At 45.0% G+C, this 22,745-nt stretch overlaps 1 protein-coding gene across 1 annotated transcript in view; it reads right to left on the bottom strand.

The window, feature by feature from the left end:
* The window catches only part of LOC115111487 (homeobox protein cut-like 2), a 119,194-nt gene that overhangs the window by 46,743 nt on the left and 49,706 nt on the right, over positions 1-22,745 (bottom strand).

Here is a 22,745-nt window from a genome sequence, read left to right as displayed (position 1 = left end):
GATGTTCAAATCGGGTTCAAGTCCGGGATCTGGTTGGGCCACTCAAGGCCATTGAGACTTATCCTGAAGCCACTCCTGCGATGTCTTGGCTGTGTGCTTAGGGTCGTTGTCCTGTTGGAAGGTGAACCTTTGCTCCAGTCTGAGGTCCTGAGTGCTCTAGAGTAGGATCTCTCTCAATGATCTCTCTGTACTTTGCTCAGTTCATATTTCCCTTGATTTTGACTAGTCTCCCAGTCCCTGCCACTGAAAAACATCCCCACACATGATGCTTCCACCATCATGCTTCACCGTAGGGATGGTGCCAGGTTTCCGCCAGACATTACGCTTGGCAAACAAGCCAAGGAGTTCAATCTTGGTTTCAACAGACCAGAGAATCTTATTTCTCATGGTCTGAGAGTCCTTTAGGTGCCTTTTGGCAAACTCAAAGTGGGCTGTCATGTGCCTTTTACTGAGGAGTGGCTTCCATCTGGCCACTCTACCATAAAGGCCTGATTGGTGGAGTGCTGCAGAGATGGTTGTCCTATGGCTTCTCTGAAAGGGATGTGATGAAGGTTAACTTTACAAGCAGTAAACAAACACCCAGTGCAGAGAGAGAGCGAGACAGTGAGAAAGCAAGAGAGAATGAAAGCGAGAGAGAGCGAGAAAGTGAAAGCGAGAGAGAGAGAGAGCAAGAGAGAGAGAGACACTACGGAAAAAGAAGGAACAGCACGTCAGAAATCAGCTCAATGTAATTGAAGAATCCATAGACTAACCACTTCTGGGAAAATTGGAAAACACTAAACAAACAACAACATGAAGAGTTATCTATCCAAAATAGAGATGTTTGGATAAATCACTTCTCCAATCGTTTTGGACGTATAACAAAAAACAAATACATGATCAAATACAAATCTTAGAATCAACTATTAAAGACTACCAGAAGGGGCCTCGCGAGTGGCACAGCGGCCTAAGGCACTCCTTCGCCGTGCTTGAGGCATCACTGAACACCCAGGTTCGATCCCAGGATGTGTTACAGCCTACTTTGACTGGGAGACCCATGATCGTCCGGTTTAGGGGAGGGTTTGGCCGGCCGGGATTTCCATGTCCCATTGCGCTTTAGCGACTCCATGTGGCTGGCCAGGCACCTGCAAGATGACTTGGTCGCCAGCTGGACAGTGTTTCCTCCGACACATTGGTGCAGCTGGCTTCCGAGTTAAGCGAGCAGTGTGTCAAGAAGCAGTGTGGCTTTGCAGGATCGTGTTTCGGAGGACGCATGGCTCACAACCTTCGCCTCTCCCGTGACCATGGGGAGTTGCAGCGATGGGACAAGACTGTAACTACCAATTGCAGAGAAAAAGGGGTAAAAGTACAAACAAACAAAAAAGACTACCAGAACTCACTGGATTCTCCAATTACATTGAATGAACTACAAGACAATCCATAAAAGTGGAAACAAATTTGACCCCAATAACTACTGTGGGATATGTGTCAACAGCAACCTTGGGAAAATCCTCTGCATTAACAGCAGACTCATACATTTCCTCAGTTAAAACATTGTACTGAGCAAATGTCAAATTGGCTTTTTACCAAATTACCGTACAACAGACCACGTATTCACCATGCACACCCTAATTGACAAACAAGGCAAAGTCTTTGCTTTGTTGATTTAAAAAAACTTTTGGCTCAATGTGGCATGATTTAGCGTACAGCGTAGAACACCAAATAATGCTTGCAGAGCAGATTTAGACCGTTACCTGCTAATTATGAAAATCCAGAAAAGAGCCATTAAATTATACAAATATGACATTTGAAATATCTTTATTCTTTTGGAACGTTTGTGAGTGTAAAGTTACCTGTTCATTTTTTATTTTTTTTTCTATTTCACTTGCTTTGGTAATGGAAACATGTTTCCCATGCCAACAAAGCCCGTAAATTGAATTGAGAAAGAAAGAGAGAGAGTGAATACGAGAGAACGAGATAGCAAGAGGGAGAGAGAAAGCGAGAGAGAGAGAGAGACAGAGAGTGGGGAAACCTGTTAGAAGTGGACCATAATTCTTCACAGAGGATCAGTCCGTGTGGGCAGGCAACTGCTGCGGTCTCTGGGATAGCACTGCTGGGAAATTCTTACTGAGGCCTAGGAGGATACTTATAGTGGAACAGATGGTCGATGTGTGAGTCTCTGTGCATGTGCGTGTGTGTAAGCATGTGAGAAGAGACGAACAAGTCATTGCAAAAAGATGAGTGTAAGATAAAGAAGTGGAGGGAAGAGAGACAGAGACAGGCACTGAACTACAGACAAAGATAGAGAGAGCGAAAGACAGGTTCCCATAAAGACTGCAATTAGCAATTATGCAGTCATCAATTACAATTATCACAACTGGTGATTATGCAATTATCACTCTAAAGCATATTTTTTTCCCCTCAGCCTTACCGGCTTGCCACCTCCTGTGATTTGGGTGTTTGAGGACGGGGTGTGATGATGCAGGTGATTAGAATGTGTGAGGGCGGTGGGGGTGTTAGGTGTCTGTCTGTGTGTGTGTGTGTGTGTGTGTGTGTGTGTGTGTGTGCGCACATGTGTGTGTTGGTAAGATTATTGCTGCTGGTGGGTGAGAGAAGCAGTGTGTATATAAGGGACAGGGACTGTAATGGTTGCCTCAATCCCATAGGCCTCTAAATTACCTGTCATCTGCACATGATGCAAAGGTCAGCGCACAATCATGGCAGTTGGTCTTTTGTACTGATCTGTGTTGCTCACCGAGACCCAGCACAGCCCAGGAGCTGACAGTGTCACCACAGCCCAGGAGCTGACAGTGTCACCACAGCCCAGGAGCTGACAGTGTCACCACAGCCCAGGAGCTGACAGTGTCACCACAGCCCCAGTCAGCCTTTATACCTATTAAAACAACACACTGGGAATTCCACCACAACATAATGCAGCAAGTCACAGGACCGTGGGGTGAGACAGGGATGGGTTGTCCCTCACCCATTCTCTGGGTGACGAGAGTGAGAGCTATAAGTAAATATGGCTACTGCTACAATGCTGGTGAAGCTACAACCACTGTCATCTGTGCTTGTTTTTCCTTGAGTGTTTAGAGAAGAAGAGAGAAGGGATGAACTGGTGTTGAGTGACAGATGAGTGGGTAGAGGAGAGGGACATCACACTGTCATACACACCCACACTGGTTCAAGTTGCTTAAAGGAGGGGGGAAAACACAATCACACACACACAGATATTTGCACACTCAGACAGTCACACAGACAGACGTGTGCACACGCACACACACACACACACACACACACCTCTGTATTTGCAGGGCATTTATTCTGGATGACACCCCTCTCTGAGTGGTGGAATGGTGGCTGAGGATGAGGTTGATGCTGAGTCCGTCTCCAGGTGCCCAGTGAGAGGAGCAGTCGGTGGCCTGACACACATCCAGTCCCCAAGTCAATTCCAATCAGCAGCTCCTGTCACTCCTCCTGTTACACTCCCAGCACACAGACGCCGTCAGCGCTCTCCCTCAGCAGACTGGTGCCCTGCCATCCTCTTGGGAGAATAGAGCCAAGGCACCAAGGCTGACCAGACCAGACTCATCCATTCAACCTGACCACACTATTAACCTAACATCTAAGGTCATTTTGTGATGTTCTGCAGTCACAATGATCTTTGAGCCAATCAATATCATTAATCAATAACAAACACATCAATAATTTCAATCTAAACAATCAATACCAAACCAAGCAATAACTCTAACCAATCAATTATAAAGAAATCAATCATCTCAATCAATACATTCAATCCAATCAAACAACAAGGGGAATAAATCAATAAAAGGGGATGGACACTACATTTGTGAAAAAGAACTATAGTAGCTATAGTACAAAGACAGACACACACAGAGATTTAGACAGAGACATGAGCGAGAGAGAGAGAGAGAGAGAGAGAGAGAGAGAGAGAGAGAGAGAGAGAGAGAAGAAATGACACAGGCAGAGTGGTGAGCAGATCTCCAGCAAGTCAAGGTAGAGTAGAGTAATCCTGATGGACATGGCATGGTGAGCTCCGTGTGAGACCGAACAGTGTGAGGCATTAAACTCAGATCAAAGCCCTATTTGGTTCTGCCATCCTGCAGGAGTCTAGTAGGCTCGGTCCCACCACCACCTCCATCACCACCACCACGGAACAGACAGACAGAGCCAGCCAGCAGCTCCACCCACCCACACGACAAAACCCAACATAAACCTCTGCTTAACACCTCAAAGTCAGAAGAAAGTCAAGACAGAGATAGACGGAGTAAGACAAATAAAGGAAAATAAATCTTCTGTGAAAGTCTTTGTAGTTCAAAAGACAGAATCCTTTATTTTTGAGACATGGGATTCTAAATGCTTGAAGTGACCTAAAAGGTTGGAAAATGTGTGTCTGCTGAAGAGGAGTCACAAATCTATAGTGACATGACAGGAGAGAGAGTAGGATGTACCGAGAACGGGGCGGCAGGGTAGCCTAGTGGTTAGAGCATTGGACTAGTAACCGAAAGTTCGAATCCCAGAGCTGACAAGATACAAATCTGTTGTTCTGCCCCTGAACAAGGCAGTTAACCCACTAGGCAGTCATTGAAAATAAGAATTTGTTCTTAACTGACTAGCCTAGTTAAATAAAAGGTAAACAAATGGAGCTATAGGGAGATACAGTTGAGTGTATCATATCACATTTCGTTAGGACAGGGACATTGCAGCATTGCCAGAGAATACTGTGGAGAGGTGTGAGGGACTGCTCCCATTCCTAGACGGCCCCATGGACAAAGCCACAGCAGAGGAGAAGGCATGGGTATGCCAGCTTGAGGCCAATAGTGGAGCATGGCACATGCTTGGCAGAGGGAGGCACAGCAGCATACCTCCCCCTTCGACATACGAAGACAATGTACCTCTCCACCTGGCCTACACCATGTCAAGGTGAGACAGTGTGGGCGAGACGGAGAGAGAGAGTGTTCTTGATGGATAGTGTTCTCAAGCCACCTCTCCTTTCTCTCCCTCTCAGAAGGCTGGTGACTTTCCAGTGAAGCAATTATCATTGCAGAATGCATAATAGCCTAATTAATTACAGGTGTCAGCCTTTGTTTCACTATAGAGGAACATCATGCCAAACCTGCATCAAATGTATTGGGAGCGTAGATGTTATTACGGGGGTAGTGAAATGCTTATGTATCTAGCTCCAGCAGTGCAGTAATACCTGACAGTGCAGTAATACACAATACATACAAATCCCCAAAATTAAAAGGAATTAAGAAATATATAAACATTAGAATAAGCAATGTCAGTTTGGAATATAAATATACACAGTGTACAAAACATTAAGAACACCTTCCTAATATCACAAATCCTCAACTGGCAGCTTCATTAAATATTACCTGCAAAATACCAGTCTCAATGTCAACAGTGAAGAGGCGACTCCGGGATGCTGGCCTTCTAGGCAGAGTTCCTCTGTCCAGTGTCTTTGTTCTTTTGCCCATCTTAATCGTTTATTTTTATTGGCCAGTCTGAAATATTGCTTTTTCTTTGCAACTCTGCCTAGAAGGCCAGCATCCCGGAGTCGCCTCTTCACTGTTGACGTAGAGACTGGTGTTTTGTGACTACTATTTAATGAAGCTGCCAGTTGAGGACTTGTGAGACGTCTGTTTCTAAAACTAGACACTCTAATGTGCTTATCTTGCTCAGTTGTGCACCGGCGGCTCCCACTCCTCTTTCTATTCTGGTTAGAGCCCGTTTGCACTGTTCTGTGAAGGGAGTAGTACACAGCGTTGTACGAGATCTTCAGTTTCTTGGCAATTTCTCGCATGGAATAGCCTTCATTTCTCAGAACAAGAATAGAGCCAGATTGCACTTCAGAGGGTAGTGCGTACGGCCCAGTACATCACTGGGGCTAAGCTGCCTGCCATCCAGGACCTCTACACCAGGCGGTGTCAGAGGAGGCCCCTAAAAATTGTCAAAAACCCCAGCCACCCCAGTCATAGACGGTTCTCTCTACTACCACATGGCAAGCGGTACCGGAGTGCCAAGTCTAGGACAAAAAGGCTTCTCAACAGTTTTTACCCCCAAGCCATAAGACTCCCGAACAGGTAATCAAATGGCTACCCAGACTATTTGCATTGTGTGCCCCCCCCCAGCCCCTTTTTTTTAACGCTGCTGCTACTCTCCGTTTATCATATATGCATAGTAACTTTAACTATACATTCATGTAAGTACTACCTCAATTGGGCCGACCAACCAGTGCTCCCGCACATTGGCTAACTGGGCTATCTGCATTGTGTCCCACCACCCGCCAACCACTCTTTTACGCTACTGCTACCCTCTGTTCATCATGCAGTCACTTTAACCATATGTACATACTACCACAAAATCAGCCTGACGAACCGGAGTCTGTATGTAGCCTCACTACTTTTATAGCCTCGCTACTTTTTACTGTTGTTTTATTTCTTTACTTACCTATTGTTCACCTAACACCTTTTTTGAACTATTGGTTAGAACCTGTAAGTAAGCATTTCATTGTAAGGTCTACCTACACCTGTTGTATTCTGCGCACGTGACAAATCAACTTTGATTTGACTGATGAATTTCAGAAGAAAGATCTTTCTTTCTGGACATTTTGAGCCTGTAATCAAATCCACAAATGCTGATGCTCCAGATACTCAACAAGTCTAAAGGAGGCCAGTTTTATTGCTTCTTTAACTTCTTGGCGCACCCATCCCGTTAGCGGGATCATTTTAGTCAGCATCCGCTGAATTGCACAGTGCCAAATTCAAATTAAATGACTAAAAATATTAAATTTTCATGAAATCACAAGTGCAATATAGCAAAACACAGCGTAGCTTGTTGTTAATCCACCTGGTGTCAGATTTCAAAAAAGCTTTACAGTGAAAGCTATCCAAGCGTTTATGTTAGGACATCTCTCTCAGCAGACAAAACATTACAAACATCTAGCAGCAAAATACAATGGTCACGAAACTCAGAAAAATCTATCAAATGAATCGCTTACCTTTGGTGATCTTCGGATGTTTGCACTCACGAGACTCCCAGTTACACAATACATGTTCCTTTTGTTCGATAAAGATTATTTTTATATCCAAAAATCTCCATTTGGTTGGCGCGTTTTGTTCAGAAATCCACTGGCTCGTGCAGGTCATGACGGGCAGATGAAAATTCCAAATAGTATCAATAAAGTTCGTAGAAACATGTCAAATGTTTTTTATAATCAATCCTCAGGTTGTTTTTACAATAAATTATCGATAATATGTCAACCGGACCGTAGCTTTTTCAATAGGAGAGAGATTGAGAAAAATGTCTGCTCCAAGCTGTTGCGCATGCAAAACTCTGCTGGCACCCAGCCATCCACTGACGCGATGTGATCGTTCTTGCTCATTTTTCAGAATAAAAGGCTGAAACTATGTCTAAAGACTGTTCACACCATGTGTAGGCCATAGGGAAAGGAATCTGGTTGTTATCCCTTTAAATAGGAAGGCATGCAATGGAACAGGGAGCTTTCAAAATAAGAGGCACTTCCTGGTTGGTTTTTCCTCAGGTTTTCGCCTGCAATATTAGTTCTGTTATACTCACAGACAATATTTGGACTGTTTTGGAAACTTTAGAGTGTTTTCTATCCTAATCTGACAATTATATGCATATTCTAGCTTCTGGGCCTGAGAAATAGGCAGTTTCATTTGGGTATGTTTTTCATCCAAACATCAAAATACTGCCCCCTACACTCAACAGGTTAATCAGAACAGCAGTTTTCAGCTGTGCTAACATAATTGCAAAAGGGTTTTCTAATGATCAATTAGCCCTTTCAAATTATACATTTGGATTAGCTAACACAACATGCCATTGAAACACAGGAGTGATGGTTGCTGATAATGGGCCTCTGTATGCCTATGTAGATATTCCATTAAAAAAATCAGCTGTTACCAGCTACAATAGTAATTTACAACATTAACCATGTCTACATTGTATTTCTGACAAATGTTCTTTCAAAAACAAGGACATTTCTAAGTGACCCCAAACTTTTGAACGGTAGTGTACATATGAAGTGGGTAAAACAGTATGTAAACATTATTAAAGTGACCAGTGTTCAATCTCTAAGGTGCAGGTTTGAATACCGGGTGGTAGCCGGCTAGTAACCGTGACTAAAGATCCGGGCAGGGTACAGGGCGGAGGCCGACTAGTGGTGACTATTTAATAGTCTAATGGCCTGGAGATAAGCTGTTTATCAGTCTCTCAGTCCCAGCTTTGATGCACCTGTACTGTCTCCACCTTCTAGATGGTAGTGGGGTGAACAGGCTGTGGCTCGGGTGGCTGAGGTCCTTGATGAGCTTCTTGGCCTTCCTGTGACACCAGGTGCTGTAGATGTCCTGAAGGGCAGACAGTGTGCCCCTGGTGATGAGTTGGGCAGATCGCACCACCCTCTAGAGAGCCCTGTGGTTGCGGACGGTGCAGTTGCCGTATCAGGCGGTGATACAGCCCGACCGGATGCTCAAAAGAGAGCATCTGATGAACGAGTGCTGAATGGGGGTTCAGAGGCACAGCTGACAGAGATGAAACCAAATGCTTTCTGCTTACAGTAAACAGTAAGGACAACGGAAAGCACAACTCTAAACAGCCATCATCTGATGCCAAGTGTCTGTAGACAGATTGGTGACATTGAATTCAGGCCTTTTGTGTTCCAAAACTGTTTGTAATAGTGACCAACTTGAAAGAAGAAAGGACGTCCACTATCAGCTGTCAGTAGTGATGTCCACTGGGGGAAATCTTAATTCAGCATGTGAACAAAATGACTACTTCCTATGAACAGGGCTAGTTATGACAGCAACATCACCAAGGAAACAGTCCCTTCCCTTCCCCACTGGTATGATATATAAATTGTCCTGTCAGATTTTTCTCTTTCACCTATTGTTTTTTGAGGATGCCGGAAAACAGGCAATTGCAGAACACAAACAAAACAAATAACCGGAACCGTAGAGTAGAGCAGTGAATGATAGGGCTGTAAGGAGATGATAGGGCTGTAAGGAGATGATAGGGCTGTAAGGAGATGATAGGGCCGTAAGGAGAGGGACACAGCACAAACTCATCTCATTCTCGTCCCCAGCTAAACATACCAGGACACATATGTGTGTGTCAGGGGTCAAGGGGGTGGTGGTTGTTGAGAAGGTTGATAATCCCTCCACAGCGCCCCAGGCAGCAAGGGCTTATTGTAGAGTACAGTGACTCTAATATGAGCCGGAACTGCAGTTGTATGCTGATCTCTGCTCCCATTGTGAGAAGATTTTTACATAATTAATGACTGTTGTTTCCCAGGTAGTCGCCCGGTAAATTCACTCCAGACTCGGCTGCCACCGTCGCCGGTTTCACTGAGAATGAGCGACACTGGAACAGACAGGTTACATTACAGGCATAAACAAGGCAATTTTGTACAGTGTCTTAAGACATTAACGTGAGCTGTTCAGAGACATGATTCAAGTTACTTCAGAGAAATACTGGGAGAGAGAGAGAGCTTTTTTCTGTCTTGTAACCTACAGAGGATTTGAGGATGATGCTACTGAAGCCTGTGCTTGTGTGTATCAAATATGCTGTTAGTATAGACCTAGATCGAGTCTATTCAAGGAAACCAAATGTATGATCATTCATACAGACTACTGAACATGAATGTTCATTTAAGAATGTGTGTGTTGGAGCCCATGTTCCTAGCAGACAAATAGACAGGCAGTATGGGCCAGCCAGGCCAACAGGCAAGTTACCACTGCTGGGAGCCAGTCCAGCTCTATATTGGTGCATGTTAAATTAAACATTACTGCTCTCGCCCCACTACTCATTATTCATTTGTAATAACCTTTAAGGCTTTTTGATGTCATACATATTTTACAGAGAGATATCACTCCCTTTCACAGTGAGCATGGAGCTCTGTGGGCCTGTCAATGACAGATCACTGTTGGCTCCGTGAAGGTGTGCCATCATACACTATAATTAGAACCAGGTAAGGACAAATAGCAATATTCACAAGGTGTGTATGTGCATGTACCCTAAGGGTGCTTCTTAATACTATATATTGGAGAAAATTAGATGACAAAATTACATTGTCAGAGTGACACTTTAAAAGAAAACATTATATAGTGCACTGCTTTCAGAGGTGAGCCAAGATTCTCCCCCAAAAACTGGAGTAACTGTCATATCAGTACATAAAGCCTTTTAGCAGCTGACCTGAGGATCATTTAGAGGCTTGAGAGCCCAGTTTGTGGCAGTCCATTTCAGCAGCGTAAATCAGCAGTCTGGTGGTGGGGGGGCACAATAACACACACTCCCTCGCTCTCTGTGAGAGGGCTGGCCATGGCTCGCCCCTCCCTCCCGAACGACCATGGCTCGCCCATCCCTCCCGAACGGCCATGGCTCGCCCCTCCCTCCCGAACGGCCATGGCTCGCCCCCCCTCCCGAACGGCCATGGCTCCCTCCCTCCCGAACGGCCATGGCTCGCCCCTCCCTCCCGAACGGCCATGGCTCGCCCCTCCCTCCCGAACGGCCATGGCTCGCCCCTCCCTCCCGAACGGCCATGGCTCGCCCCTCCCTCCCGTACGGCCATGGCTCGCCCCTCCCTCCCCGACGGCCATGGCTCGCCCCTCCCTCCCGTCCCGAACGGCCATGGCTCGCCCCTCCCTCCCGAACGGCCATGGCTCGCCCCTCCCTCCCGAACGGCCATGGCTCGCCCCTCCCTCCCGAACGGCCATGGCTCGCCCCTCCCTCCCGAACGGCCATGGCTCGCCCCTCCCTCCCGAACGGCCATGGCTCGCCCCTCCCTCCCGAACGGCCATGGCTCGCCCCTCCCTCCCCCTCCCTCCCGAGGCCACGGCTCCTCGGCCCCTCCCTCCCGAACGGCATGGCTCGCCCCTCCCTCCCGAACGGCATGGCTCGCCCCTCCCTCCCGAATGGCCATGGCTCGCGCCTCCCTCCTGAATGGCCATGGCTCGCCCCTCCCTCCTGAATGGCCATGGCTCGCCCCTCCCTCCTGAATGGCCATGGCTCGCCCTCCCTCCTGAATGGCCATGGCTCGCCCCTCCCTCCTGAATGGCCATGGCTCGCCCCTCCCTCCTGAATGGCCATGGCTCGCCCTCCCTCCTGAATGGCCATGGCTCGCCCTCCCTCCTGAATGGGACCTCCTCCGTGCCTAAAGCCCATGCGCCCCAGTGCCAAGACTGTTCTAAAAGCTGTAAAACGAAATGGGCTCTGCCAGGAGTTTGGTGTCATGACTGTAATGAGCAGCTTATTTGTCTGATCTCACATGTTATACAGGTCAAAAGTGGTTCAGATCTGGGGTTAATGTTGGGCGCATGGGATGAGAGCACATGGGATGAGTGTCACACTGAAAATAAGGAGAAATCAGCCCTTACTGAGGAATACTGAGCTACAGAGGATAGAAGGTTAATCATATTGTTCAAAATGAGTTTCTAATAAGCATGTGAGCATAATGAAAAATAGACACTGTTTAGGCTACAGGAGATCCATCATGAATTGAATCTAATAAAGCAACCTTTCAGGAAGCTTTATATCAGAGTTTCCTGACTGAGCTCCTACTGGCTGTCATGGGTTACGTAAGCCTCCGTATGCTCAGAGTGTAGAACAACTCCACCCGGGGTATAAATAAAGCAACCAGACGCACGGCTGCAGCCACTGTGATTTGGGGAGGTTTTCACACGGGATGTCATAGTTCTGCAGCGCTAGCTAGCCCAACTGATATTTCAGGCTCTGCCTCATTAGAAAGAGAGGAAGCATCCTCCATGAGTGGAAAACCAGCCTTTACAAAAACAAGTTTAATTAGTGAAGACTGGTGGAAGAGAAATGCACATTTGCCTCCTGCCCACAGCCTCATGGGCGAAATGTAACGGTACTCTTCTAGAGATGGCTTCAGGAAGCAAACACCACACACACACACAGAGTAAGTATGGTATCCATGGCCAGGCTTGATAGGCAGTGTCCGTGGAAATCACAGTCACACACTCCACCAGGCTGGGGTCTCCAGCCCCGTCCAACAGGGGCACCATCAGACAATGCCTGCAATTACACCCCAACCCTCCCGCCCCATCTTTCACAACAAACAAGGAAAATTGTGAAAGAAAAGTGGAGAAGGAGAGGGCAGATTGAGAATACACATGTGTATGTGCCCATGAGGGAGTGTGTTTGTGAGTGTGTATGAGCATGTGTGTGTCTAAAACATGTATTAAAGGGAGCCTGTAGAAGCCTGCTCCCAGATGCTGGCTAATTTAGTTGGGGAATAGCTGGCTGTCCTTCAGGTGAAGGGACAGAGATTGGTCTCAATATGAGATCATAAAAAAGACATCACAGAATCTCACAGCACCTCCAGCCATTCTTCATGGGTCTCGCTAGACAACACACACACACACATCCATGTACGCACACAAATGACATTGACAAAGACAGAATAGTGTGCATACAGCACACCAGTTCACGCCACACACTGAATCAGTTATTGTGCTTTAATGCAGCTCTGTGTCTCTGACAGAGTGGATAACCTAGGCCATCTGTAAAGAGTGATACATGGCCAAGCCCCCTGTACCAGTGTGCCCCTCCCTTTCCATCCAGATCCAGCTGACTCCCCCAGTCCTCCATCACTCTCCCAGTGTCAGTGGCAGGGCCCCGACATCAGCAGCTGTTCCCCATGGCTGTCCCAGCAGCCCCTCTCCAGGCTGGGCCCATCAGGCTGAAGGAGCGGGAACTCACACTACTCCATGGAGACCCAATTAAAAGGGACGGAACTCGGCAATAGAAGCAGAATCACAGGGAGATGCAGAGTTGCGGCTTTAATTGAAGATGTGTTTTTACGCTCTTGCACTCTCTCTCACTCGCTCTTCTTCAGGCCACCATTGCCACTTTACTTCTCTCTGATGAAACCGAGGGATGAAGGGAAGAGACACACAGGGGAGCTACAGTGGGGAGTTGAACACACACATCTGTTTGTGGGGAGTTGAACACACACACATATCTGTTTGTGGGGAGTTGAACACACACACATATCTGTTTGTGGGGAGTTGAACACACACACATATCTGTTTGTGGGGAGTTGAACACACACACACATCTGTTTGTGGGGAGTTGAACACACACACACATCTGTTTGTGGGGAGTTGAACACACACACACATCTGTTTGTGGGGAGTTGAACACACACACATATCTGTTTGTGGGGAGTTGAACACACACACATATCTGTTTGTGGGGAGTTGAACACACACACATATCTGTTTGTGGGGAGTTGAACACACACACATATCTGTTTGTGGGGAGTTGAACACACACACATATCTGTTTGTGGGGAGTTGAACACACACACATATCTGTTTGTGGGGAGTTGAACACACACACACATCTGTTTGTGGGGAGTTGAACACACACACACACATCTGTTTGTGGGGAGTTGAACACGCACATATCTGTTTGTGGGGAGTTGAACACACACACATATCTGTTTGTGGGGAGTTGAACACACACATATCTGTTTGTGGGGAGTCGAACACACACATATCTGTTTGTGGGAAAGGCAAAGAGCTCTGTGGTACCCGGGTTTGGGAGATGCAATCGTAAAAAGTAGCATCAGAATAGTGCAAATGGATCTGTAAGAATCACATTAGACAGCATGTAGAAGGAAAAAAACCTTTTAATTAAAACTATACATGGGTTGCTTTTCTCTTAATGCACATTTGTCTACTTCTGCAGTAGAGTTCCTTCCATGTTAATTAGTACTGTAGTTAATCCGAAATGGAAGAGACCCAAACTGTCAGGTCACATTGTAAACAATAGGACCCAACGGTAGTCTGTGGGACATTTTGAGCTGCTCTCTCTCCTAGCCAAATGTTCCCTAGGTACTAATTGGCCTAATTTACGCAGGTCTTTCTTCGAATTGCCAGTTTCTTTATAGTTTTATATATTAGCCCTGACAAGTGTCAGCAGAACTCCACATTTGCTTTACAGGGAAAGCAAAAATGAAAATAAATGACTTAACCCCTTGAATTATATTGATTAAATAAAGACGGTAGCATTGTGAAGTCTACAGTACCTTCATGGGATATTAAACATCATTTGAAAGGAGAATAAAAGTTCAAGCACTTAGCCAGCCGCAAAGTGAGCCCAACTTCTCTCCTTTGCATTATTTAAGATATGCTCCATCATTTTATCAATCTATCGATCTCCCACCAGAAAGATGAAAATGGAAAAATAATGAGACCGATGAATGCTGTGTAAAGAACATCAATGTGTGAAATGTAATTATCTGTGCTGAAAAAGTGTTGGCTGTTTTCTAAAACAAGCAGTTAATATTTTTCCCTCTCTGCATATTTTAATTACCAGATCAATCAAACTACATACAGCGGTGCTTTCACAAAAAAGTCTAAATGAAAAACAATAGATTTACTTTAAAGTCTTGGCTTCTTTTGAAGTCTAAATTAAAATTTCAGGTACCTTTAGGAGTGCCTTCTTCAGAAAAGTTGTGATATTTAATTAGTGTGTTTAGATTCTGCTGAAATTAAACTTCACAGTCCAACATAATGTGAAATGAAAACTACAGGATACAGACTTCTGCAGGGGAACAGACAAACGGAATTCAAATCTCTTCAACACCACATGGGAGGACCTCGTCTTCTGACAGCAGCCCATGTTCTGTATGTGACTACACTGCAACTGGTTTGATCTCTAGCTGTGTATCTGTGGTAGCTGTAAGAAGATTTGCTCTCCGTCTCTGACTGCATCTGCGTCTGTGACTGACTGGGTCTTGGGCTCAGTGGCTGTGTAGCACTGACTTTGGTCCTGAAATCACAGCCTCACGTCACGGAATTGGCGGAGCAGCTCCCCTGTTCTGCCTTTTCTTCCTCACATGGTGTTTTCCTGGTTGTACAAGTGCTGACGTTTATTTCTCCTGGCATGTCCTCGCCGGAACAGAGCCACCGATTTCACACATTTTTATTGGCTAATTCGACTGTGCACTTGCCAGCAGCGGAGAGGGAGCCAGCTAGGAGTCAGAACATCCCAAGAACACAACTGCTTTACTCTGCTTTGCTCTCAGACTGGGATCCCTTGGGGAGCCTAATGCCTGTCTCATAACAAGTCAGTTGACCATTTCAGGCTGGAGCTGGGGCTGGAGTTAGGTGTCTCAGAGACTGCCTGTTAGATGAGAGGAGAGATTTACTGTGGTTCTTTCAAAGATTGCCTGTTTATCAAGGGGTGAGTAAAGGAGTCTGAGGAGTGGCTGTTAAGGTGGTGGGAGGTTTACAGAGAGTGGATGTATGGGCAGTCGGATGCCCAATAACAGCAGCACATCACCGTCGTCAAACATGGCTAACATTTGCACAGCAGCATTACTCAGATATGAAGTCTCTTGGCTCAGAGGTTAGTGCTGTCAGGACTGTGGAAATGAAACCTAGCACCGCAGAGCACAATGTGCTAAAACTCATCAATTCCACATGGCTAGAGAGGCAAGTGCCTATTTATAACATCACGCCTCTCTCTCTTTACCTGGTGTGCATCCCTATATCTAAACACGCTCCCATAATGATGAATGTCTCCAACTGGGATGTGCAGACAGGGCATCAGTCAGTACAGGAAAACAAACACACTGAAACACAACCACATCCCAACGCGTCCTCACACACAACCCTGAGACGTGTAATGAGACTAACGCTGGGGGTCTGATGGAGGATGAGGGATTCCAGCCCAAACACAACCCAGTCAAAACATCAGTCAAGAAGGATGAGACAAGTCTGGAACAGTCATATAGCTTTGTGTATTCACTCTGGGTTTAATCTTCTGTGACATGTCCCGACTCCCTTGTCTCTGTGTATGGACTTCAAATTAGCAGAGCAGCAGCACTAATTGTGACCAGTGTCAAAGGCAGCAGCAGAGAGAGAAGACTGTTCCGCAGGACAGACTGCATGGATGAACTGGGCTGAGGGACATTATGTTATTATGTCTAACCCAAGAACCTCTGGTAAATAAATGTGATTTGACTGAATAACGTGTTCTCTTGCTCTACCAGCTACTGTAATGTAGCTATACTAATGATGTTAATAAAAAAGCAAAGAGACAAAACAAATACAGTACAGTATGTCCTTAATGGGAGCACTATTGCTGCGTCTGGTGGGGGGCCTTAAATGTGAGCTCCTATTGGTGCAGAGAACCCCACACTCTCCCCAATGTAGATGACACAAGTGATAAACCAGGAGACAGGGAGAGAGAGAAAGAAAGAGAGGGGGGAGAGAGATAAGCAAGAGGGAGAGAGGGAGAGAGCTAGAGAGTGAGAGTGTCACTGGTTTACATGGCCCCTGCAGTCCATTATATTCCCAACAATAGGTTGGAGGTGTGGTGTGTGCTGTTCATACCTAATGGCCTGGAGTTCCTGTATGGGCCTAGGCTGACTGGCTCAATGAGCCTGAGACAGACAGCAGACAGAGACAGCATTAGAACCACCTCAGCAGCTCAGCACACAGGCATGACAATAGACATGGTTGAGAGGGATAGATCCAGCAACACAGAGTTGGAGTGAGTCAGATCCAGAGATATCTCGTATCTCACAGCTACATCTTAATGCAGATGTTCTGGAGATATGTGAATGTGGAATTTTAGTGAGGGGAGTTTCTAGGTATCAAATTGTGCTGTACTGTACTTAGTGACAGCTTCAACACTGTTCCAAACCTCACCTTTACAGAAAACTGCTTTGAGATGAGGACTCTACGAACCAATCCAAACCCAGCGACCCATGATACCCATCTGATCAGCCTATATACCCCTAATAACCAACCAATTTAGTCCATAATGAAGATCTGTCTTTATTGAGTCGTTAAAGCGGGAGCATCACCACTGTATTTCACAAACGGCACAGTCCCTCGTCTATGAAAGTGCCATAGGGCCCCACTGACAATTAGACAAGGAAAAGCTTTATGACCGTTAGACTCACCGCCGCGGCGCTCTTGCCACCGGCAGGACAGCCAGGAGCTTTTTTGTGTAGAAAAGTAATTATGAAGCCTCCCGTAATGACAAGGAGGAAACCAGTGTCATAACACACACCGCCTTTTATCACAGTGCCATAATGAACCATCATTCTTTACTCTTTGATTCATGCCACTATTCATAACATATTTAGACCTTCAAGACAAATTATAATTTCCTTCAGGAATTAATCAAAAACAGGAAGGACTGGTGTCCTCTCGATGGATGATCAAAGACTGTGTATCTACCTAGCTAGCGGCAATGCTGCCCGCTCTGCTCTGTATGGGTTCAGGCTCTGGGCTCAGGGTTCATGGCAGGTCTGCAACAGGGGACTGATAGACTGGTGTCTCTGCAGGACATTAGTTTCATATCAGCTGATACATTCAGTACTTCCGAAGTCTACCGTGATTGGAAAGCATTGAAATGTACATACATAGCATGATTATTAATGGAGCTTGAATTAAAACCACATCTACACTGAACAAAAATATAAACTTAACATGTAGTGTTGGTCCCACGTTTTGTGAGCCGAAAATAAAAGATCCCCACATTTTTCCATACGCGCAAAAAGCGTATTTCTCTAAAATGTTGTGCACAAATTTGTTTACATCCCTGTTAGTGAGCATTTCTCCTTTGCCAAGATAATCCATCCACCTAACATGTGTGGCTTATCAAGAAGCTGACAGCAGGAATGCTGACTGCAGGCATGTCCACCAGACCTGTTGCCAGAGAATTGAATGTTCATTGCTCTACCATAAGTGGCCTCCAACGCCCGTTTTAGAGAATTTGGCATTACATCCAACCGGCCTCACAACCGCAGACTACGAGTAACCAAGCCAGCCCAGGACCTCCACATCCGGCTTCTTCACTTGCGGGATCGTCTGAGACCAGCCACCCGGACAGCTGATGAAACTGTGGGTTTGCACAACCAAATAATTTCTGCACAGAAACAATCTCAGGGAAGCTCATCTGCATACTCGTCGTCCTCATCAGGGTCTTGACCTGACTGCAGTTCGGCCTCGTAACTGACTTTAGTGGGAAAATGTGCACAGAGATACCACGACGAGATCCTGATGCCCATTGTCGTGCCATTCATCTGCCGTCATCACCTCATGTTTCAGCATGATAATGCACGGCCCCATGTCGCAAGGACCTGTACACAATTGCTGGAAGCTGAACATGTCCCAGTTCTTCCATGGCCTGCATACTCAGACATGTCGCCCATTGAGCATGTTTGGGATGCTCTGGATCGACATGTCCGACAGCGTGTTCCAGTTCCCGCCAATATCCAGAAACTTCGCATAGCCATTGAAGAGGAGTGGGACAACATTCCACAATCAACAGCCTCATCAATTCTATTTGTAGGAGATGTGTCATGCTGCATGAGACAAATAGTGGGCACACCATTTACACACTGATTTTCTTACTGTGGAATGCAGGGTTTGGTCTTCGCCAGGCATAAATGGGACCCATGTCATCCAAAAAGTTATACCTTTGAATCATCTGTCCATATAACATTCTTCCAAGAGTCTAGATGTGCTTCCAGGTGCTGGGCAATGTGCTTCCAGGTGCTGGGCAAACTTGAGTAAACTTTTTGGATGACATGGGTCGCAAACACTGCATTCCACAGTAAGAACCTCATACCAACGGTCAAGCATGGTGATAACATTAGTAAATCAAATCAAATTTATTTATATAGCCCTTCGTACATCAGCTGATATCTCAAAGTGCTGTACAGTAGTGTGATGATTTGAGGATGCTTTGCTGCCTCAGTACCTGGATGACATGCCTTAATAGAAGGATTCATGAATTCTGTTCTGTATCAGATAATTCTACAGGAGAAGGGCAGGCTATCTGTCTGTGAGCTGAAGTGCAGCTGGGTCATGCAGCAAGACAATAATCCAAAACACACAATCAAGTCTACATGGCTAAAAATCTAAATGGCTACAAAGCAACAAATGTAAAGTTTTGGAATGGTCTCGTCAAAGTCCAGACCTAATCCCAATTGAGATGTTGTGGCAGGACTTAAAACAGGCAGTTCATGCTTGAAAGAACATTAATGTTACTGAGTTAAAGCAGTTCTGTATGCAAGAGTGGGCCAGAATTCCTCCACAGCGATGTGAAACTGTTCAACAACTATAGGAAGCATTTGGTTGCAGTCATTGCAGCCAATTTTGGCACGACAAGTTATTGAGTGTAAGGGGGCAAGTACTTTCTCACACAGGGGAATTGGGTGTTGCGTAACTTTGTTAATTAATTAAATAAAAACTCGGGTTCCCTTTATTTAATACTAGGTTTTGGATGACGATCTGATAACATTTAGTATCAAGAATATGCAAAAATAGAGAAAATCATTGTATCTGCTATTGACTTAAAGAGATGTAGGATTATCTCCTTTCTGTAAGTTTAATTTACTACTAGAGTATGAATAACATCACCACAACCTCAGGGGAAGAGATGGCACAGTTAGAATCAAAGACAGGTGTCCACCATCCAACCCCAACCCCCAGTCAGCAGTGAGTTAAAAGCGGTTTGATGGTTTGGATGTCTAGTCAGCTCCATTGTACCTTTCTGGCTGATAATGAGGGCCAATAATGATTCCCGAGCTCGAGGGGTTAATGGCATGTAACCGGCAGAGCCGCTAATTACACGTTACAAACTATTTATCAGATTCTCCATCTGCGCAACTCAAGCACCACAGCTCTCATTGTGCACGCTAAATTACTCCTCGGATTATCATTGTAAAGCAAGTTTCCGTAATTAGGAGCCCGGGATGCTGTTTTCTTTTTCTGAGTAGGCTGCCGAACGACATCAAGTGAAGAGGGGGAAAATTAGATGACTGGTTCATTTTGGCCTGACATCCCAATCCAGAGCCAGTATCTACTATATCTGGCATCTACAGTATCTAGCTGTATGAAGATGAATCTAGCCACACAGGAATCCACAGCCAACAGATTCCAGAATTCCGTCACAGTTTTTTGTTGAGAATATGAGACCTCAGGGGGATTTACACTCTAGAATGAGAGAGAGGTATAAATTGCCTCTTGGATCCTTGGTGGAGTCTGCAATACCGTATAGTCAGATTGCAACGGAAGGTTGTGCGAAAGTTGTGTGAACAGTGGAAAGTTGTGTGAAAGTTGTGTGAACAGTGGAAGGTTGTGTGAAAGTTGTGTGAACAGTGGAAGGTTGTGTGAAAGTTGTGTGAACAGTGGAAGGTTGTGTGAAAGTTGTGTGAACAGTGGAAGGTTGTGTGAAAGTTGTGTGAACAGCGTGTGGAGCAGAGAGGCTCAGTCTCAGTCCAAAAGGCCTCTCTCTCCTGCCATCGGTTATTTGAGAAATAACTGTCATATCCCCCAGCCCCAAAGGTGTGCCGGAGACCATGGAGACACGTACCATCTCATCTGTCTCTGCAGTACATTTTATTAAAATTACCTTCATTATAAGACAGTGTTCATTATAAAACCAAAAACGCTGGTCTCCCAGGGCCCAGTGGATTAATAAGGACAGCGGTGTATTTTAAGCTGTAAACTCCTCACTGTCCTTAATCTCCTTCCCACTTCACAAGGCCAAATTAACACCTCTCCCCAGCTCTGACGGGACCTCATTAGCAAACTTCCAGGGAAGGAAAGAGAAGAGGAATGAAAAAGAAGGAGAAGAAGAAGGAGGGACGCGACCAATGACAGCCACCAGCTCTGGGATTAACCCTTTGTGGTACTTCAGCGCTGTAGAAACTAGGTCGTTGTCGACGTGTTTCTAATCAGTCGCCTGGTTAGCGATAATTAGAAGTCAGGATCGGACGAGGGAAGAGAGAAAAAGTGGGAGGGGTACATTGAAATGAAACAGAAAAGAAAGAGAACCTGTCATGTTGCAAACACTTCAAAGGCAGAGACTTCTCTTTTAAAAGTGGCATGATGAGGATCCAAATACCAAGAGGGATTCCTCCGAGCCTCAGTGTGTGTTTGTCTGTGTGCCTCTCATATAGACACACACACACACACACACACACTTCTAGCTCAAACTCCACCTTTACGGTACAGCTGTAGGGGAGTTTTAGTGTATCCCAAAACACACAGCCAAACAAGCTCCTGCAACTACACCTCCTCCTTACTGTATTTCACCCCTGAAGCAGCAGGTATAACTCCCACAGCTTTACTCTAAGGCCTGGCTGACTACTGTGGGTAAAGTTCACAAGCCTCCGCAAGCTGTTTGACATTAAGCAGGAAGGTCAAAATGTACCAGAAAACACAAGGGGTTTCATTCATTTATGATTATGCATAGTGAGATTGATTGCATGTACATTAGTATATTTTACTTTTCAAATCTGTGTTCTATACATATGGAAGTTTGATAAGAGAGATCCAAAGTAACAGTGAAGACCTTGCATCCTTCAAGACCGATACCTCTGGAGAAAACGTTAATATTATATTTAATTATCAGTCATCTACTTTATTTACTTTCTAAACATCTATATTCCCTGTTGTCAAACATCAATAGTGCTCAAATGAATCCCCTAGCTTAATGTTTGCAGTGGTAGAAAAAGTACTCAATTACTTGAGTAAAAGTAAAGATAGCTTAATAGAAAAGGACTCAAGTAAAAGTCACCCAATAAAATCCTACTTAAGTATATTCTAAACCAGATCATTTTAGACTTACTCAAGTATCAAAAGTAAATGTAATTGCTAAAATATACTTAAGTATTAAAAGTAAAAGTAAAATAATAAATCATTTCAAATTCCTTATATTAAGCAAACCAGACAGCACCGTTTTCTTGTTTTTTTAAATGGACCAATAGCGAGGGGCACGCTCCAACACTCACATTGTTTAGTGAATCCGCCAGATCAGAGGCAGTAAGAATGACCAGAGATGTTCTCTTGACAAGTGTGTGAATTTTGGGTGTCAGGGAAAATGTATGGAGTAAAAGGTACATCATTTTCTTTAGGAATGTAGTGAAGTAAAAGTAACTTGTCAAAAATATAAATAGTAAAGTACAGATACCCCCAAAAAGTACTTTCGTAATACTTTCAAATATTTTTACTGCATGTTTGCACAACAAAGATATGGCAGGGCCATTTTGATAGTTTTGTGTCTGTGCCTTTGAGGTCACAGCCATTCAATTGGCCTTGACATCAACCTTACATAGCAGCAGCATTGAATACAATAACTCCAGCCAAAACAGACTGCTGCTTTGGCCTTGCTATTTACAAAACTTTTTTTTTAAACACATAGACTATGATGATAAATGAGAACCAAACAATCCATGGAGTTATCATATTTAGTGATCCAGCTTTCAGGTTACCTTTCAAAATGGTGAGTTGAGGAGAGAGAGGGAGACTGGAAACATTATTTGCAGTATCATTTCAATATGCCTCTACTTTGTGTACCATAACGCAGCTCACAAATGTGATTTATGACCTTGGTTTAATGGCTAGAGCAGAGCCTTGTTCGGTATCAGATGACTTTTTCAATATGACAGCGTCAGAGAGGGTCCTGAGAATGCACAATCCCAACAGGAAATGAGGGCTTGTCTCAGCCAAGATAATATGAGCAATCAGATACAGTATCTGATCATCTAATGGCACCTACTCCACTTTGACAGAAAAGGCATCAGTCAATAAGCATAACATGAAAACTGGGTCCTCCTTACACTTGGCCATGAATTTCTATCCTGCTACCCTATCATCCATCCTTACAGTGCTTTGTGTCAGAATGTAATTGGTAAAGTGTCTGTAAATCATGTCAAAGCCCCC

Source organism: Oncorhynchus nerka, linkage group LG27 (assembly GCF_034236695.1).
Source record: "Oncorhynchus nerka isolate Pitt River linkage group LG27, Oner_Uvic_2.0, whole genome shotgun sequence".
NCBI lineage: Eukaryota > Metazoa > Chordata > Actinopteri > Salmoniformes > Salmonidae > Oncorhynchus > Oncorhynchus nerka.
Note: the sequence above shows the minus strand (reverse complement) of the source record. Positions and strands in the feature narration are given on the sequence as shown.